Raw genomic sequence first — 20,826 nt, forward strand, 5'->3', positions numbered from 1 at the left:
GTAAAAAGAGGCCCGAAAATCTCAAGCAACTTGAGGGATATGCCCTAAATCATATCCCTAGCAGATGGAAAGGCAGGATTCAAACCCAGAATTTGTTTTTTTATTTCCTTTTTGTGAGACAGAGTCTCGCTCTGTCTCCCAGGCAGGAGTGCAGTGGCGAGATCTTGGCTCACTGCAAGCTCCGCCTCCTAGGTTCATGCCATTCTCCTGCCTCAGCCTCCCGAGCAGCTGGGAATACAGGCACCTACCACCATGCCAGCTAATTTTTTTTTGTATTTTTCAGTGAAGATGGGGTTTCACCATGTTAGGCAGGCTGGTCTCAATTTCCTGACCTTGTGATCTGCCCGGGTTGGTCTCCCAAAGTGCTGGGATTACAAACGTGAGTCACTGTGCCTGGCTAAACCCAGAATTCTTAACCAGTACCCAACGGTCCATCCACAATCTTAACAATTACCCTCTACTGCCCCTTCGGTCCCCTGTCCCCAGGAGCCTGGCCACCAAGACTCACATCCCGAGCTGAGTGGCAACCAGCAGAAGTGGATGTCTCAGGGCTACTGCCATTTGTTTTCCTGTTCCTTTTTGCTTCTGCTGGAACAGCAGGGCTGTTTCTGTGCCAATGTTCTTTTAACTGTGGGAAAGAAGAGCAGTAATCCTTATGAGACCTATCGGCCCCTACAGCCACATCCTCCCTTACAGTTTTTACAAAAGACTCTTATACACCATCTGATTTGATGACACCAACAGCTGTATAATAGGTGTTGTCACAATCTTTTAGGGACTGAGAGGGATTGATATCATAGCTAGAAAAAAAAAAGAAAAAGAAAAAGGCGATACTGGAACTTTGAAACTCAGTCTTCTGACTCCAAGCTCTGGGGTCTTGCCAAGAATCAGCAGCTGCCAGGGACCAAAACCAGAGGCAGAGGTAGAAAAGTAAACATTAAGTAGGCAGGAACCGTATGCCCTGCGGTTTAGAGTCATACATCCTCACATGTCTGTTAGTGTGAAGAAGTGCACCAGTACCTCTCAAACTTCTGTATCAATGTATCCTCACGGCAGAAGGCAGCCTTTCTGTTAAATCCCAGAATTTATCAGAAAGAGGACTACCCAAGTCTCATTTCAGAGAGAAGTCTGGTATTCTCTTAGAAACCTATGTGACTGTCATCCCTAAGTATATTCATGTTTTTTCTCTTGATCTCAAGAGAATCAAGGGAAACTGATGCTTCAGAAAGATGTCTCACATTTATCCTGTGGCACTCAAAGTACCCCAGGTCGAGATAGTATGAGGAAGAGTCAAGCTGTCAAGTTCAGTTTCCCAAGATCTATTCCACAGAAGATGAGCAAATCTCACTTCAGAGACGACTGACTGAAGGGCAGTCTGGTCCCAGAACCATGGAGAATTAGAATATGAGGTGGAGAACTCAGAAAAAAACGTTAAAATCTCTCTGGAAATTAGAAGCCTGGGAGAAAACCAAACCAAACCCATTCTCCCATTGCCACATGGAGGTACGGTCAACGTTTTGTGCTCACGGGGGAAGTGTAGGCTTTCCCCCCTGTCAATGTCGATGTTAAGGGAGTGAGGCAGCCTGGAACCTCTTGCTCCTAGGTCCCACATTCTCCATTCCCCTTCCAGCTGGAAATTTGCACTGTGAGCAGAGGAACAAGAAATGGGGTGAGAACACTTAGGGGACTGGGTCATAAGATCAAAGGCCGGTCTTCCAGTAATGACAGTTCCTAGGCAGACTGTGACATCACTACATTCCACTCCTCCTGATTGGGGGGAGGGACCACATCAGTGCAATGTCCGAGTTACCACTCCACGATGGGGGAGGGAAACACAGGGTTGGGACCCAGGTCCTTGGAGACGCCAGCGCAAAGAGCCCAGGGAGGTTGACCTTGAGGCAGCAGGAGAGGAGGGCAGAGTCTGCAGCAGGGAACTCCAGGAGTCACCAGCCCAAAGTCACCCAGGGATGACTGGCGAGGGTGGGGCCTGGGGCTGGGGAACCCAGGTTCTTGGAGACAAGAGCGCAAAGAGCCCAGGGAGGTCGAGCTTGGGTTGGCAGGAGGTGAGGGCCTAGTAATGGAGAGGGGAACCCCAGAAGTCACCCACCCACAGTCACCCTGGAGTGACTGGCGAGGGCAGGGACTGGGCTGAGGCTGAAGGGGCAGAGTCACCCTGGAGTGATTGGTGAGGGCAGGGACTGGGCTGATGCTGAAGGGGCAGGGCTGACAGACAAGACTTTGGCGGGGGGAGCCCAGAGGCACCTGCATTGGAGGGCCCTGTCCAGTGTGCCTCAGCAGTGATATGGGCTCTGGCAGCAGTCTTGTCGTTGGAGGGGATCTGTAGCTGGGTTGGGGGCCATGACCTGGTGCATTTTTACCTTTTTCTTGGCTGCGGCCAATCTGTTCTGCGGAGTTTCTTCTGCCATCGCGGGGTGGGAAAGGGAGGTGGGGTTGGGGCCACAACAGCGAAATCCCAGCGAGCACTGATCAAGACCTCCAGTCACCTACCAGGCAGCTGTGTGACTGAGCCACAGGAGTGGTAACCAGGGCACCAGTAGAATGTAGAATAGGGGCGTGGCCTTAATGCTCCAAGTCTATTGGTCAAGGAGAAAGATGAAAGGGAAAGGGGCGTGGCCAGGCAGCAGTGTGTCCAGAGGGACCCCTGGCTCATAAGGAAAGCTACTCATGCAACTGCTGTTCCTGCCCACTGTGAAAGAGGGGAGGGGCTGCCCATTCTGGGAGAGGGAAGGGGCCAACTTTTGCTTTAAAAGCTTTAAAACTTTAAAAAATATATGTGTGCATACTTTATATATAGATAGTATATAAGTGCATACTTATATATAGATGTGTGTCTGTGTGTGTGTATCTATGTGTTTATCTAGAGCTGTCTTCATTACCTAGGTCTATGATTTTGGCCTATATTTTTATCTTCAAATACAATACAAAAATTATCAGTATTACCTGAACTGAGATACAGATCTTATAAAAATGGAAAATCCATAGCATGCTTGATGATTAATGAAGCAGACTATATTATACAACATTCCAATAAGATAAAATAATCACGATGATTTTTCTTTTTTGGAAAAACGTTTCTCTTATTCTCCTACGTTATTGTTAAGATTTTTTTTCCCCTCAAACAAGAAGCATGTTTAATATCTAGAAAAAGACAGAGGTTTTGGGCCAGGTGCAGAGGCTCAAGCCTGTAATGCCAGCACCTTGGGAACCTGAGACAGGTGGATCATCTGAGGTCAGGAGTTCGAGACCAGCCTGGCCAACATGGTGAAACCCCATCTCTGCTAAAACTACAAAAACTAGCCAGGTGTGGTGGTGGGTGCCGGTAATTCCAGCTATTTGGGAGGCTGAGGCAGGAGAATCACTTGGACCCAGGAGACGGAGGTTGCAGTGAGCCAAGCTCACGCCACTGCACTCCAGCCAGGGCGACAGAGCAAGACTCCATCTCAAAAGAAATACAATACAATACAATACAAAATAGATTTAAAAAGCTTTCAATTTAATAAGCACTCAAAGCTCTTTACCGGTTTAAAACAAACACAAGGCCCATTTTTCTAGAATCACCTGGTCTCTCTAAGCCTTGCAAACAAAACTGAATTTCTCACTTGATACTTGGCTATCACTTGCAATCACGAAAACCAAGAATTGTGTTATGTCACTGTGTACTAATTGGTACCTGGAGTTCACACAAGGCTGGGATCAAGGGTTGAATCTTTCACGATTTGCTCCATAACCTGTGTGCTTCTTATCCCAGACCAAACTAAGCTTTTGTGTAGAGTTCTACAATTTGCAGTTAGTAGACAAGAGTGGTTCTCAGTAATGTAGTCTCTGGACTAGCAGCACCAGCAGCACCTGAGAACTTTTCATAAGTGCAAATTCTCAGGCCCTACCCTGGACCTGGTGAATCAGACACTCAGGAGCAGGGCTCAGCAATCTGTGCTGCAGTCATCCCTCCAGGTGTTCGGGAACCTCTGCCGTACAGCAGGTAGAAAAATGTGTTTTCTTCTGTAGGTCAAAAGCCAGGGATACTCTATGTTGTGTCTCGATATGCAACAATCACATGCAATTAAAACACATAACTCTCCTTCCTACTCCCACCCTCCATCCAATGTGCTTTATTTTCATGAGTTCCAAAAGAAAACAAGTGGCAATCAGACGTTCAGTCAAAAAAGTATACGTACAAGTATTAGTTCTCATCCAGCCTTATCTCATAGAAAACCATTTATATTGTCTGACAGCTAAAGTTTTAAGAAAGTATCTTCACAATCTAAGTCTCAGGCACACTAGGAGTTCTATCATAAAACACCAAGTAGATCAGAATGTCCAAACCTACTAGAGAAGAAAAGTGGAATCATTGGCTATACTTCCAAATTGCATTCAAAGGAAATTTAAGTTCTGAATTGTTTTCACCTTCATACTTCCAAGTGAATAGAATTCAAACAGAACACTCCATTCCTTTAAAGCCTCTAGCCAGGCAAAGTTTTCCTGTATTACTTCTTGCTTTCAATGGATATAAAGCAGAGTCCTGGTAGGCACATTATGTATACCTGCAAAGATGCAGAACTAAACAGTTCCATCTGTCCCATGTTAAAACAAAAGTCCTGTAAACCTTGGATGGTGAGTATAATACTTCAGCACTAGCACCAAAACCTCAAATATGAGAAGATACCAAGAACACCAGTAGTAAACAAAACTAAACCTCTGCCAGGAGCAGTAGTTCACACCTGTAATCCCAGCACTCTGACAAGCCAAGGTGGGAGGATTACTTGAAGTCAAGAGTTCAAGACAAGCCTGGGAAGCATAGGGAATTCTCATCTCTACAAAAAAATTTTTAAAAGCAGCTGGGCGTTGTGGCACAGACCTGTCATGCTAGCTACTTGGCAGGCTGAGGTGGGAAAATTGCTTCTTCCCAGGAGTTCGAGGCTGCAGTAGCTATGATTATGGCACTGCACTCCAGCCTGGGTGACACAGCGAGACCTAGATAATTACATTCTCTCCTGCTCCTGTTTACACCAAAATCACTAAGTTAAAACACTTTCAAATTTGGCAGGATAAAAATTAAGTGAAATGTGACTTTGGAGTTTGGAGGAAGGAAGGAAGGAAGGGAGGGAGGGAGAGAGGGAAGGAAGGGAAGGAGGGAGGGAGAGAGGAAGGAAGGAAGGAAGAAAGGGGAAACAGAAAAGGGAAAGAAAGGAAAGGAAAGGAAGAAGGAAGGAAGGAAGGAAAAGGAAAGAAAGGAAGAAAATAAAAAAGGAAGGAAAGAAGGAAACAAAAGATAAAAGAAAAGAAGGAAAGGAAAAGAAAGGAAAGGAAAAAAAGGAAAGGAAAGGGAAGGGAAGGAAGAAAGAAAAGAAAAATAGAAAGAAATAACAAATTACTTACTAGGAGAAAGTTTTAGTAACCTCAATGACAAATAAAAGGATTGTATCTTCAGCCTGTAGAGAAATCTTTATAATTACTCAGGAAAAAAAAAACACAAAAAATCAAAAAACAACAACAAAAAAACCCCCAAAAAACAAATGATTTTCAACAGAAAATGGGCAATGGAGAAACAGTCACTTCTCACAAAAATAAAAATGGCCAACAGGTATATAACAAAGATTCAAAAGCATTAGAAATCAAGGAAATGTCATGAAAACAATGACATTTTCTGTATAAAGGCGCAAAGATGACAAATAGAATGGGGAACCTGGAGCTCTGTTCCTGTTGGTGGGAGTATAAACTGAAACACTTTTCCTGGAGGATAATTTGAAAATTTCTATTAAAGACCCTCAAAATTATTACCCTCCGGAAATTCTACTTCTATGAATTCAGTCCAAAAATGCTTGCTTGACTCCATTAAAATGTATATATAAGAAAATTCACCTCTGCGGCGGCATTGATAAACTTAATATACATCCGGCTATTAAAAATGATGATGCTAGGATATATTTCCTGTCACAGAAGCATGCCCAAAATATAGTAAGTGGAAAAAGACTATCTAATATGATTCTACTTTTGAAAATATTTACATGTATAAAAAGTATAAAAAACAACACACCAGAATGTTTTGAGTGGCAAATTAAAGATTTTTCTTAATATTTGTCATCCAAATCCTTACAAAAAGAATGTGATTTCCTTTATAATCAGGGAGAAGTGTTATTTTCATTTACTTATCTTTAAATCTCTTTTCTTTTTCTTATTTTTCCTCCTGTATGTATGTATCCCAAGTAGGCTAGAACTCCTGCCTCTTGAGGGAATCCAGCCCATTTCTGGGAAGTGCACTACATACAGCTGCTCATCTTTCTTTTATTTTAAGAGATCTGGAGACATTTTTATTTCAAACTGTTTTATTATTCTCAGAATATATGTTAATATATGAAATTGAGGAAAAGACAAAGGAAAGGCTGACTGCCTACCCTCCTGGGGCTACTCTTCCAATTTTTGCTGCTATTGTTACATGTTAGGATTCACTGGGTACTAAAAAGATGGGCAGCCCCTTAGATCCTTTTTCCTTATCTCTTTCTCATCATCCTACTTCATTCCTTCATTCACTTATTTTTAAAAGGGTCATGTGTACAAATATATAGTTCAGAAAATTTCTAAATGTAACTATCTATAAAAGTATGCGGCAAAATCCCATTCACAGTCTTAGTCTCCTTCCACAGCCAAACACTTTTAATTGGTTTCTTATATATCATTTCAGAATTTATCTTTGCAAATACACATGTATATTCTTAATCTACTCTTCTCTCTCAACACAAAAAGTAGCATACCACACCTACGATACCATTCCTTCTTCCTTTTAAAACACACACACCATCGATCCGAGTTCTTCTACGTGAGTGCAGAGTCTTTCTCGTTCTTCTCTTCAGCTGCACAGTATGCATCATTTGGATGCACCACAGTTTACTTAACCAGTTCCTGTTGGCGGACACTGAAATCATCCCTATCATACTATTACAAACAATAGTGTCAAGCACAACCACCTGCACACACCAAGTTCATTTCTGAATCTGCCTTTGATGAAGCCTCTGCTTGAATCACCACAAGGTCACAAGGCTGAAAACTTAGCCCCTTTTTTAGTTTTCATTACGTACAGCAGTATGTAGCAAAAGACTCTCTCGGGCAAAGCAAACGTACTCTTTGGGGACGTACTTTGTAACAATAAATGGACAAACAGAACACCAAGGAGAACCCGTTCTATTTAACCATGCACATGTATGCATACAATACATGAATATGCACAGAAAGTTTAAATAAATCCATCAAAGCATTAAGCACTGTCTCAGTATGGTGGATCTATGGACTGCTTTGTAGACCGCCCTCCTTGTCTATCAATTCTTTCTAATTCCACAACAGTAAATATGTATACTTCTACAATATAAAATTTCAAAAAATGCAAACTCAAATTAAGTTGCATATATTCCTTCAGTCTCTCCCACATTTGTATGGCGTTCCAGAGTGCTCAAATATCACTTCGTTTAAAATATTTAATTATTTTTCAAATATAGAGATGGCAGGGTCTTGCTCTGTTGACCAGGCTGGTCTTGAACTCCTAGATCCTCCTGGTTCCCCTCACTTCCATCTCCCAACGTGCCGGTATCACAAGTGTGAGCCATCAGGCCCAGCCAGCTTCATTTCAGAAATCTTTCCCCAGCACTCCATATATTACGAGTAATGCCTTACTTCTTCTTTAGATAGCATTTTAGTCATATCTCTATTACCTCACTTGTCACATGACAATCAGTTGCTCACTCATCCATCTCCCTTCATTGCTCATGAGCTCCTTGAGAAGAGTCTGATTTTCAGCACCTTGAACAGAGTGTGACACATACATGCTTCATACACAGAGAAGGAAATGACTTCTTTACAGTGTAATTACACCCAGAATTCAATACCTATATTTCTAAATTGTTCTAGATACTCTGCCAACAACCTGAGAATGTTATGTTTTTTTCCCTAAAACTTATATCCATTACTGAGTGTCTACTGTCATAGCTAACTCAATTGTGACGTGACGTCTTGCCAAGCCCATTCATAGTTTTTATTGGTGACTTTTAATTTTAAGTTTTGATTTTGATTGTTTCCTTTTTGTTTTCTTAATCTACAGTGTTTGGTAAACTTCAACATCTCTATATCCCTGTGTCTTTGCACCTGCTGGTCTCTGCTTGGAATAATGTCTCAAGGTTTTAGTCACCTGGAAAAAATTTCTACTCACCCTTAAAGAATCAGCTCAAATAGGCTGGGAACGGTGGCTCATGCCTGTAATCCCAGCACTTTGGGAGGCCACGGCAGGCAGATCCCCTGAGGTCAGTAGTTTAACATCAGCCTGCAGTCTTGAACTACTTCAACATGGTGAAACCCCGTCTCTACTACAAATACAAAAAATAGCTTGGCGTAATTGTGGAGGCCAGTAATCTCAGCTACTCGGGAGGCTGAGGCAGGATAATTGCTTGAACCTGGGAGGTGGAGGTTGCAATGAGCTAAGATCATGCCACCGCACTCCATCTTGGGTGACAGAGTGATACTTCATCTGAAAAAAAAAAAAGAAAGAAAGAAAGAGAGAAAAAAGCTTAAATAATACCTTCTCTGAGGAGCTTTTATATCTTCCTATTCTTTCAGGAAGAGTTGAAAATTCCTCAACTTTTGAAACATTTGTGCCTCTTTAGTATGTATCAGGCAGTGAACTGAGTGCCTAGGATAGAAAGATGAAACTGTAGACCCTGCCCTCATGGAGCTCATGGTCTAGTATGGAAAACAGCCATATGAACAAATAATCACACTATAGTTCTTCAGAGCTCAAATCCTATCCTAAATACTGCTAAATTAATGTTCTGTGAGGTTTTCAAAGTACTAGGGCCAGTGACAATATGGCTGCTTGGATGGCTTTCCATCCAAGTTAACATTCAGCCCTCATCACCAAAGGTCATACGTGTGTGCCTCTTCCTCGCAACCCTCCAGGGCCTAACACATCATATCACCACCTTTGAAATTAGGAAACAGGCTCAGAAGTCCAAGAGCTTGACCAAAGTAACTCAGCTGGTAGGTAGCAGAACCAGGTCGGTATGATTCTTCTTCAATGTCCTGCCAGTTACATGGGCAACTGGCCTCAAAATCAACAAAAGACAAGTAGAGGTTGACATGTGTCAACGAACAGAGGCTCAAAAGGAAGAGTTTATACACAAGAACAGAACAGAAATCTTCTGGAACTATGTCTGGGGATGTGAAGTAGGAGGGCACACACCAGGTTTCACCGTGGTCAAGTGAATCTATAGTTCCAACCGGGGCCTCACCCGCTGAGCTCCAGACTTAGCTGTCTGTCTTTCTTACTCTTACATAAAATCCACAGGGCAGGACCTTAATCTCTAGCTTGTTCATCACAGATTAAAGCAGAGCCTGGCTTATAGTAAGTACCTAATAAATACATGAATGAATAAATAAACTATCAAAGAAGCTAAAGAAACATTGCACACTACTGGGGGAAGGGATTACCATGAAACAGACCCTAGCAGTCACTCACAAATATAGTTGACCCTCATTATTTGTAAATCCCATATTTGCAAAATTGCGTACTTGCTAAAATGTCTTTGTAATCCCCAAATTAAAACTCGTGGAGCTTTCGAGGTGACTCCTGGATAGACACACAGTAGTGAAAACTCTGTCACTCCTTGCACATGTCCCCAACTAAGGTCAAATAATGTGACCCTCTGTCTTCCTGTTTCAACTCTCCTACAAAGAGGACCTGAGGACTGAGACAGTAGAGGACAGTGCAGGGTAGTGTAAGATACTGTGGCTCTGGGGCCAATTGGTCGGGCTCTGAATCATAACTCTGGCACCTGTTAGCGGAATGGCTTCAGGTAAGTCACTTAACACTTCTGTACTTCCTTTATTCTTTTGGAAATAAAGAAAATTCAATCTACCCGGATGAGTTGTTTTTCGGAATTAAGATTATAACCTAAGTGAGATATGTATATATGCATATATTTACACTGGAAACAAAGGTTTGGTATTTGATTAATTCAGTGTTCCGACCAACTTTATATAATAGAATGTTTCTACTGCAAATAATAAGAATTGATTGTAATTATTTATAAAGAAATAACAGAGATGTAGACAAATCAATTATTTGGATGAGTTAGAGGCAGGCGTCAAGAAGCTTCCAAAGAAATAGAACTTTGCCAGGCACTGAAGGTGTGGAAAAGGGTTCCAAGGAGAGAGAACGGCGCCTACAGAGAGAGGTCCGGCTAGGGTCAGGAAATGGCATTTCAGGAAGTCTAGAGCAGTAGAAGATGAGGCCAGAATATGGTGCCACAGCGCTTCTCTACACCCTGTATACACCCTGTACTGCAAAACCTCACTCTCTGCATTGAATTCTTGGTTTCTAGTTCTCTGTTCCATTAAACTGTGAGCCCCTCAAGGTCAAGTTCTCTAAGAAGAATCCATAGCTACAGTCCTCTAAATTTGAAAACAAGTTATTAAACACAGATACACCCAAAAAGACTGTATAAAAATAACTCATAGGTTGGGTGTGATTGAATCACATCATGCTGTATAGCTAAGCATGTCCTATATTTTATGATAAGCTACGGTAACAAATTATTTATTGAGGACCTGTTGTGTACAGAGAGGCACGCTGGAAGCTGTAAAAGACTTGATTCTTGCTCTCAAGAAGCTTCCAAGGTTGTAGACAGCCTGAGAGAAGGTAGTTGAAAGAAAATACTTCAAGCACTATCCATCACAATTACCTTAGGTATTTACTCTACCGTTCTACAAGTCTCTGAATATTTCGAGGCTCCCTTTCCTATCTCTGATGGACTCTACGGCTCAACATTCTTTACAGCCACAGGTATTCCTGTACTTCACATTATTATTGAATCAATATTTCTTACCATCTGCCTCCTTCGCCAATTAAAATTCCGCTTTACTTCCAACCACCACTTTGGCTTTGAAGCCACTGCCTGATACTGACACTTCGTAGATGTAGTATGAATATTCTTATATGTCTCTGTCTACTGATGAGGATCCTACTCTTTTAGTAGAAAGAGTAGCACTGACTTCCAGTCAACTAGTTTCCATAATATCTGAAATATCGGATAATATTTCAATAATACTCCCAAAACAAATAATGAGTGATGTACTCTCAAATATATGTATAATCAAATGTGAAATTGAGAAGATGGGGAGAACCTTAGACTCAGAGATTGTATTCAGGCCTTTGTAGTGGCATTTATTTGACATAATTATGCATTTAAAAACTAAGTTAAATTGTCATCAGATCAGTCTGAAATTTATAGAGCCTTTTGTTGGTGAGAAACGTATTTTATATGTAATCATTTACCCAGAGAAATGTTTTTGATTAATGTTATCTGTTAAAGACTTCAGTTCACAATGTTTCCCCTGTTAGTAATAGATATCATTTTGGAGCTGATCTGGAGAAGTCGAAGATCACGTGCTAATTGCTATCTGATGTTCCTCTGGGAGGACAATTGATTGGCTTTGGGTTGCCGGGGTTGGGAACTTAAAGGCAAGTCTGAGTCTAGAGATCTTGCCACTGACTTTTGGCAAGTCTGTTGATTCTACCTTTGGAAGTGCCTTTAAATGTCTTATGGAAGGCCAGGCATGGTGGCTCACGCCTGTAATCCCAGCACGTTGCGATTATTGATTCACAAATCAATTTGGGAAATGCTTGGTAAAATCAACGGGACCTCTCAGAACAATGAATTTATATGGCCATGATTTTTTTTTTTCCCCGAAGATCATTCACAAGACTTTCTAGTACACCAGTTTGGGAACTGTTGGTGGAGGAATCAGGGTAATTAGAATTTGGACTATTCCAGGTAGAGGGTGTCACTATATTCAAGGAATTGTTCTTAGTCTTTAGTCTTTCTATATATCAGAATTACCTACAGGAAATGAACAAGCAGAAATAGAGAATTGGGCCTTTGCTCAGGCCTAACAAATGAGAACATCTGAGAACTGTGGGTGTGGAAAAGCTTGTAGGTAATTCCACGTATTCCAGAGAGTGAAAACCACTCAATTACAATAGGCCTCCTGGCACCTTGCTAACTGAATTGTTAATTCTAGTTGAGTATGCTTCTGTTTTGTTTTCTTGGGCCTGGTCCAGGGACTAGACCGTTGCTGTAATTAAGTTCAATTTTATCATTCTTCCTACGGTATCAGTATCCCGAGTTCAGATTCCATTTCATCAGTGGGGCAAATGTATAGGTCAGTATAGGACAAGTGTTAAACATTAATGGAAGAGACTGTATTATATTGATATTGTCCTTCCAATCTGACAGCCTTAAATTTCATGTAGAAAATGCCTCTCTTTGCTAAGAATGATGGTTTCCAGCTGCATCCATGTCCCTATCACAAGAACAGAAAACCAAACACCGCATGTTCTCACTCATAGGTGGGAACTGAACAATGAGATCACTTGGACTCGGGAAGGGGAACATCACACACCGGGGCCTAACATGGGGAGGGGGGAGGGGGGAGGGATTGCATTGGGAGTTATACCTGATGTAAATGATGAGTTGATGGGTGCTGACGAGTTGATGGGTGCAGCACAGCAACATGGCACAAGTATACATATGTAACAAACCTGCACGTTATGCACATGTACCCTAGAACTTAAAGTATAATAATAAAAAAATAAAAAAGAAAAAAAAAAGAAAAAAAGAAAATGCCTCTCTTTTTTTTTATTTTGAGACCGAGTCTCGCTCTGTCGCCCAGGCTGGAGTGCAGTGGTCGGATCTCAGCTCACCTCAAGCTCCGCTTCCCGGGTTTATGCCATTATCCTGCCTCAGCCTCCCGAGTAGCTGGGACTACAGATGCCCGCCACGTCGCCAGGTTAGTTTTTTTTTTTTTTTTTTGTATTTTTTAGTAGAGACGGGTTTCGCCCGTGTTAGCCAGGATGGTCTCGGTCTCCTGACCTCGTGGTCTGCCCGTCTCAGCCTCCCAACATGCTGGGATTACAGGCTTGAGTCACTACGCCCGGCTGAAAATGCCTCTATTTCTAATTTTACCTTGGTTTTGATTTATTTTACTATAGGGATCACATAAATGATTTTCCTCTTTTCTTGACTTGCTTGTCAACTCCTACATTTTTGAAAGCTTCTGGTTAACTTCTAGTTACAGGTAAGTTCCGTTTTCTGTTTGCTTAACAGGCTGAGATTTTTTTTTTCTTTTTTTCCTTTTTTGAGACCAAGTCTCACTCCGTTGCCCAGGCTGGACTGCAATGTTGTGATCTCAGCTCACTGCAACCTTCGCCTCCCAGGTTCAAGCGATTCTCATGCCTCGGCCTCCCCAGCAGCTGGGATTACAGGCGTCTCCCACCACGGCCAGCTAATTTTTGATATTTTTAGTAGAGATGGGGTTTCATCATGTTGTCTAGGCTACTCTCAAACTGCTGACCTCAGGTCATCCACCCAACTCAAAGTGCTGAGATTACAGGCGTGAGCCACCACACCCCGCCACCACTTCTCCCATTTTATACAGGATAGTCTTTTTCAACTTCTAAGAGCTCTTTAAAATAGTAAAGCCCTGCCATAATGCAGCTAAAAAACGAAGATATCAAATGTGTAGAAACACGCTTTTCTTAACATTAATGAAAAAGTATTTTTCAATCAGTCTGTATTTTTACAGAAAGGACAAAATAAAAAGATTCAGAAACAAACTGTATATACAAAGTACATATACCCTGAAGCTCCCAAATGAGTGTGAAGCAGTCACTTCCAAACCCTACTGCCCACCACCCAAAACACGAGGAGAAAATAAGAATATTGGCTTTTCCCAGTTTCAATGATCAGGAGCAATGTACTCAAAGCCCAGTTTAAAGAAATGTTTCTGCAGAGACTTTACTGCACTGGGGATTTAGCCCCTTCTATTCTTCTAAACTCACTGATTTCTGCTTGTGTATCTTTAATCATTTCCCCATTCTGCTTTCCTTCAGGGTTTTTGATTGTCCTTTCTAAGAATGAGTTAGAGGCTTAATTCATTTTCATTCTTTTCTTAATGACATAAGGATTTTAAGGCAATGAACATTCCTCTGAGCTCTCCTCTAGTCGCTAATACGTAACGATTGCATTATTACTATTCTCTCGATATTCTGCAGTTTTAATTTCAAATCCCTGTGTGACCTAAGGGCTGTTTGCATGAATTGTAAAATTCCACCAATCAACATTTGTTTTCTGGTTTTGTTAGTAACTTATAGATTTAACTAAGATCAGAGAATGACTTCTGTTCTTTTTCTACTTTTTAGTATTTGAGGTGTTCTTCACTGAAAAAGATTAGCCTCCTGAATGTTCCAGATAGGAAGAGGGAGGGAGAGGGTGAGAGAGCAGAGTAGATAGAAGTTTCGTATTTTAACTATGGTTCATTTCTAAGCATTCTAAAATTTCATTGGAGTTTTTAAGCTACGAATTACAAGGGTGTTTAATTTCCAAATTCATGTAGCTTTTGGTTAATCTCTTCATTATTGACTTCTAACCTGAACTGCTTCATATTTAAATTATAAATTATATGGTGAGGATGGCACCAAATGTTTTTAAATCTTCTGACTTGCTTTACGGATTAATATATAATAAAGGTTTCTCCCACAGTCCACAGATGCTCGAGAAGGATATAGCATATCTAACTATTGGGTACAGAGGTCTGTATTTGTCCATTATACCACGTCCGTTCACAGGTTATTCAAATCTATATATGGGCATTCTGTGTAACTTACTTATGGGAAGCAGGGTGTGTTGAAATCTCCAAATACCATGGCAGACTTGTCAATTTCTCGCTGTGGGTTTATCAGTTTTTCCTCTGTATTTTGAGACTATCTTGATAGGTACATAAACTATGAAAATTGCTACATCTTCCTAATTAACAGCCATTTAGCATCAGGTCGTTACTAATGCTTTCTGTTTCAAAATCCTATTTTGTTTGAAACTGATGCTCCGTCTCTTCTGTTTGGTTAATGTGTACAGGCATATCTTTATCACTCTCTCTCCTTTATAAAAACTTTCAATCTTTTCACATCCTCATATTTTAAATATGATGGATTAAAACAGCTGGATATTGTTTTATTTCATCCATCGGTCTAACTGGTAACTTTAGTCCATTTACATTCCTTGTGACTGATTTCTGTGGACTTCCTTCTGTCACCTTTAAACTTCCATTTCTCTCACTTTCCAGTGTAATTTTAATATCTCCTACTGGGATTATACTAAGACATATTTTAGACCTCATTCTGATCTCCCTCTCCCCACCAACCCCACCAACTTCTGCCCTATCATTTATCCTCATGTCTCTCTGTGTAACATACGGGTTTACTTTTTGGAGATAATCATCTAACCAAATACTCCTTTCTTCTGGTGTCTAATCCATCCACTGAGTTTCTGATTTCAACAATTACATTTTGTATTCCCTTATTTCATTTTCTTCTGAGACAGAGTCTCACTCTGTCACCCAGGCTGGACTGCAGTGGCACGAACCTGCAGCCTCGGCCTCCTGGGCTCAAGGGATCCTCCCACCTCAGCCTCTTGAGTAGCTGGGATGATAGGCGGGTACCACATACCCAGCTAATAATTATTATTTTTTTTTTGGTGGTGGTGGCGGGTAATGTTTGTAGAAATGAGTTCTCATCATGTTGCCCAGGCTTGTCTCCAACTCCTGGGCTCATGCCATCCTCCTTCCTCAGCCTCTCAAAAAGTGCTGGGATTGCAGTTGTGAGCCACCATACCCAGCTATATATTTTATTTCTGTAAGTTCTATTTCATCCATTTCCTTTCAGATCTTCCTCATCACTCCTGGTGGTCTCAGTGCTCGTTCCGTTTCATGAGTTCATCTTTTTTTATATATTAGATGTATTTCACATGTAACTATTTTCTCGCAATTCTAATATTTGAAGTCTGTGTTCTGCATCTGATAATTCCAAAACCTGCAGTCTTTGGGAAACATATTATTCATTGTTTCTGACAATTCTGAAATATGTTGGGTTGACTACTTGAATGCTATGATTTCACTGAATTAGTGGTTGCCTGCTTTTAAGCTTTGGGAAGTTAGAAATGCTTTCCTACAAATGTATCTGTGTCTGCTTCTGATGAGAGCTGTGGACACAACTAACATGGACCACTTTACCACCATGCCTAATCCTGACATCCCGTTAAATTCTCTTGGAGAATGTCAGGATTACACAAGGTTCTCAAATTTGGCTGCCCAACCTTGGTCATTTATACACAGAAGACCAGACTGCTTAGTATAGGTGGTGACTCCCTTCCTCCTACCCTGGAAAAAACAAAACAGATCTCTCATTTCAACTTACTTATGGGAAGCAGGGTATGTTGAAATCTCCAAATACCATGGCAGACTTGTCAATTTCTCTCTGTGGTTCTATCACTTTTTTCTGTGTAGTTTGAGGCTATTTTGATAGGTACATAAACTATGAAAATTGCTACATCTTCCTAATTAACAGTCATTTAGCATCAAGTTGTTACTAATGCTTTCTGTTTCAAAATCCGATTTTGTTTGAAACTGAAGCTCCGTCTCTTGTTTTTGGTTAATGTGTACTGGTATATCTTTATCACTCTCTCTCCTTTATAAATCTTTCAATCTTTTCACATCCTCATATTTTAAATATGATGGATTAAAACAACTGGATATTGTTTTATTACTTCCACCTGTCTAACTGGTAACTTTAGTCCATTTACATTCGTTGTGATTGATTTATGTGGACTTCCTTCTGTCACCTTTAGAATTTCTATTTCTCTCACTTTCCAATGTAGTTTTAATATTTCATCCTCGATTCCATTAAGACATATTTTAGACCTCATTCTGATCTCCCTCTCCCCAACAACCCCACCAACTTCTGTCCTATCATTTGTCCTCATGTCTTTCTGTGTAACATACGGACTTACTTTTTGGAGATAATTGTCTAACCAATTAATCCTTTCTTCTGGTGTCTAATCCACCTACTGAGTTTCTGATTTCAACAATTACATTTTGTATTTCCTTATTTCATTTTCTTCTGAAACAGAGTCTCACTCTGTCACCCAGGCTGGACTGCAGTGGCACGAACCTGCAGCCTCGGCCTCCTGGGCTCAAGGGATCCTCCCACCTCAACCTCCTGAGTAGCTGGGACTATAGGCAGGTACCGCATACCCAGCTTTTTTTTTTTTCTTTTTTTTGGTGGTGGTGGTGGGTATTGTTTGTCGAAATGAGTTCTCACCGTGTTGCCCAGGCTTGTCTCCAACTCCTGGGCTCATGCCATCCTCCTTCCTCAGCCTCTCAAAAACTGCTGGGATTGCAGTTGTGAGCCACCATACCCAGCTATATATTTTATTTCTGTAAGTTCTATTTCATCCATTTCCTTTCAGGTGTTCCTCATCTTTCCTGGTGGTCTCACTGCTCGCTCAGTTTTATGAGTCCATCTTTTTATATATATTAGATGTATTTCACATGTAACTATTTTCTCACAATTCTAATATTTGAAGTCTGTGTTCTGCATCTGATAATTCCAAAACCTGCAGTCTTTGGGAAACATATTATTCATTGTTTCTGACAATTCTGAAATATGTTGGGTTGACTACTTGAATGCTATGATTTCACCGAATTAGTGGTTGCCTGCTTTTAAGCTTTGGGAAGTTAGAGATGCTTTCCTACAAATGTATCTGTGTCTGCTTCTGATGAGAGCTGTGGACACAACTAACATGGACCACTTTACCACCATGCCTAATCCTGACATCCCGTTGAATTCTCTTGGAGAATGTCAGGATTACACAAGGTTCTCAAATTTGACTGCCCAACCTTGGTCATTTATACACAGAAGACCAGACTGCTTAGTATAGGTGGTGACTCCCTTCCTCCTACCCTGGAAAAAACAAAACAGATCTCTCATCTGAATGTGATCACAGAAGATTAAACTCTGAAGGTGAATAACTGGAGACTGTGGGCAACAGGGAAAGACAGGTGTCTTTCCTGACCATAGAAATAGGTCAGAAGCTCCCCTAAAGGCTGTGAGCTCCAGGATTTCACTACTTAGCTCAATTACCAGTCCCTCCGTAAGAGTGAACGGAAGCTTCTCAGGGCACCATGTTGTCTTTAAACCACAAATTCTTGCTAAAAGTCATGGTCATGGTAAAAAAGCTATGGCTTTGGAAGACTTTCTTGGGAATGTCCTAGAATTAAGGTTACAGCCTGTGTTTCATGTTAACTAAACAGGAAACCAGCCTCACCAACATCCTTCTGCCCCATGGCTTGCTCTCAGCTCCTCTTGGTTGGGCCTTGGGCTACCAGACTGTCTGGTTTTAATCCTTGCACTGCCACCTGTGACCCTGGACTAGTTACCTACCTTCAGTTACCTCATCTACAAGATGCAGATATTAGTAATACCCTCTTTTTAAGTTATTAAGAGGATCAAAAGAGTTAATAAAAAGTAACAAATAAAAGGACTTGGTAAGAATAGGCACAGAGGGGAAAAAAAGGAAAAATAAATCAATAAATGAATAAAGAAATAATTAAAAAGACTAGTGCCTAGCACAGAAAAGTTCATCGGGAATTAATTCTATAACATGAACTCAATTTTGCAAAACTTCAGAGTACATATTTAACTTACTAGGGTATACATAGCGATAATAAATTTACAACTGTAGCCATGTTTGCCTACAGTAAATATAACAAAGACTAAACAAGCAGATACTAAATCATTAAGTGATTATCAGTTAGTATCTTTAATTTTCTTATACTTCTATATTTTCTATAGATCATCTTTAAAACAAGAAGAAAACAAACCAAATGAAAATGAAATGAATTCTCCCAAAAAGAATTAAGTCAAGACAGAAAGAAGGCTCACAAATATAAAATATCTCTCATGGTTTCTTTAAAATTCTTAATAACATACCTTCTTTGCTCCAAGCTGCACTCTGGCTTTGCCTTTGAGTCAGGTGGCATTTCTTTGCACGATGACCGGTTCTATTGAGTAGGCACTGCTTCAGCCCTACAGAAAGAACAAAACGTCTCTGGAACACAGCAGCATTCCTGATTCCCACTTGAGAAGGCCTAACAAGATGGCATGTACCTCAACAGCAGCAGATCAGTGTTAAAAAGTCTGGAGGCAAGGGCAAAAAGTAAAATTGGACCATTTCCAAAATCTCACAAAAAACAACAAACTGACATTCTAAGTGCCCAATGTGAGCAAATTAGAACTTTAAATAAAGGTCGCTCTCAATGCCGATCCTAGCATAGATTCAGCACCAAGTACAATCTCATTTTACTGGTTGACCTTTTTCATTCTTGAAAGTAGGAGGTAAGAAAATTAAAAAAAATAAAAATAAAAAACACCAAAATTTCTTTAAGAGAACCTTCTACTGACAACCTAACTTCCCATAATCGAAACACTCTATTGAGGGTGAAAATTGAGTATTATAAGAAAATAATCACCTGTTTTGTGAGAAGTTCCATACATAATGCTCCTCCACCCAATACATACCTTGAAAAGAGAAAAGGAAACAGAAAAAATTATCATGATAATTATTCCTGCTTGAACAGTTTCTACATGCCATTACTAACAAAGCATGCACACAGTAAAGATGAGAAGAGAACATGCAAGCGTGAGCATACTTGTTCGGGATATAGGATTAAGGGCAATTTAAAAATTCTAATGTTTCAATTGTCATGTACTTGCTCTGAAATTCTAGTCAATTGTTTGAAATGGCTCTTAGAACAGAATACTTTGAAATTTTTATGGTGTCAAAAATGAAGAACTTAGCCATAAATATTCCAAAGCATAGGGGCAGAAGAACCCGTTTCCTTAAATGGCATTTGAGTATTCTTAACAACTGCAACTTTCTCTCTCATCCTGTGATGGCCAAGAGTTTTTCCTCTGACAATGGCACTGACCTTACCCTATTCAATATATGAACATCTGCATTGCTTCATGGTTGGAATTGTTTCTCCCCATTCTTTTGTGAGAATCAAATGGTTCAGACCATGTAGCTCCTCTCTGGGACTCCTCAAGTCCTTTCCAGGTCTGAAGTCTATTCTCTGAACCAAACATAACTTCTGGGGAGGTACCAAATCTCCCATTAGAAACTTATTTAGATCAATATGTTTTATCCTTTTAACTCTTTCTCAAATAAAATCATTTCATTTCTCCTTTAATGTTATTTTAGATTTCAAAATACACAGATAGCATGCCTAAGAGAAAATCAAGGCAATGACAGTTTTAGAACACAAACTGTGGTAATTTTAGAAACCCCAAAAGCTAAGACCACTGATTAGGTCTATGTGGACACCAAGTCCTCCACAACCTGTTCTGCCCTCTGGGGCTCTCCCCACACATTTCCCTTGCCTGACATTCCTTCTGCTTCCTACCATTCCAAACTCTGTACTTCTCCCCAAGAAAGCCTGCCAAGAGCACTCCAGCCTGCACATCTTCCATTCCAGCTAACCAAAGGCATCCTTACGTTGACTAAACCAAATTATTTTGCAGAGAAGCCATCTAAAAACTTCTACTGTAGACCATTCACCTTCATAATTGTTATGATGACATTATTCAATAATAAAATGAGGGCAAGAATTCCTCTTCACTCCCTTATCCTGGAGAATCTAAGCCAGTGTCTTTCCCACTTGCTTTCCCCAAACTCTGGGACTTTTGAAAGTAACAGTTTAATGGAAAGGAAAGAAAATCTACAAGATAAACTCTCCAAAACATTAAACTCAGGGAAAGTATCATGGGATTAAAAATGTTTATTCTTTGTGTATTTCATTTCTGAAACATAGAAATCTATCTCCCACTGCTTAAATCTGCCACTGGACTAAAAGAGTATTGTATAGAATGTGCAC

At 40.6% G+C, this 20,826-nt stretch overlaps 1 long non-coding RNA gene across 1 annotated transcript; it reads right to left on the minus strand.

Moving 5' to 3' along the window:
* Positions 1–523: 523 nt before the first annotated feature.
* On the minus strand, positions 524–19,478 carry LOC103231510 (uncharacterized). Its single transcript, XR_012091775.1, has 3 exons — positions 19,423–19,478; positions 18,884–18,979; positions 524–628 (listed from the first exon to the last, which is right to left on the minus strand). It is a non-coding gene; the product is annotated as an uncharacterized lncRNA (long non-coding RNA).
* Positions 19,479–20,826: the final 1,348 nt, after the last annotated feature.

This window comes from Chlorocebus sabaeus, chromosome 29 (assembly GCF_047675955.1).
Source record: "Chlorocebus sabaeus isolate Y175 chromosome 29, mChlSab1.0.hap1, whole genome shotgun sequence".
Classification (NCBI taxonomy): domain Eukaryota; kingdom Metazoa; phylum Chordata; class Mammalia; order Primates; family Cercopithecidae; genus Chlorocebus; species Chlorocebus sabaeus.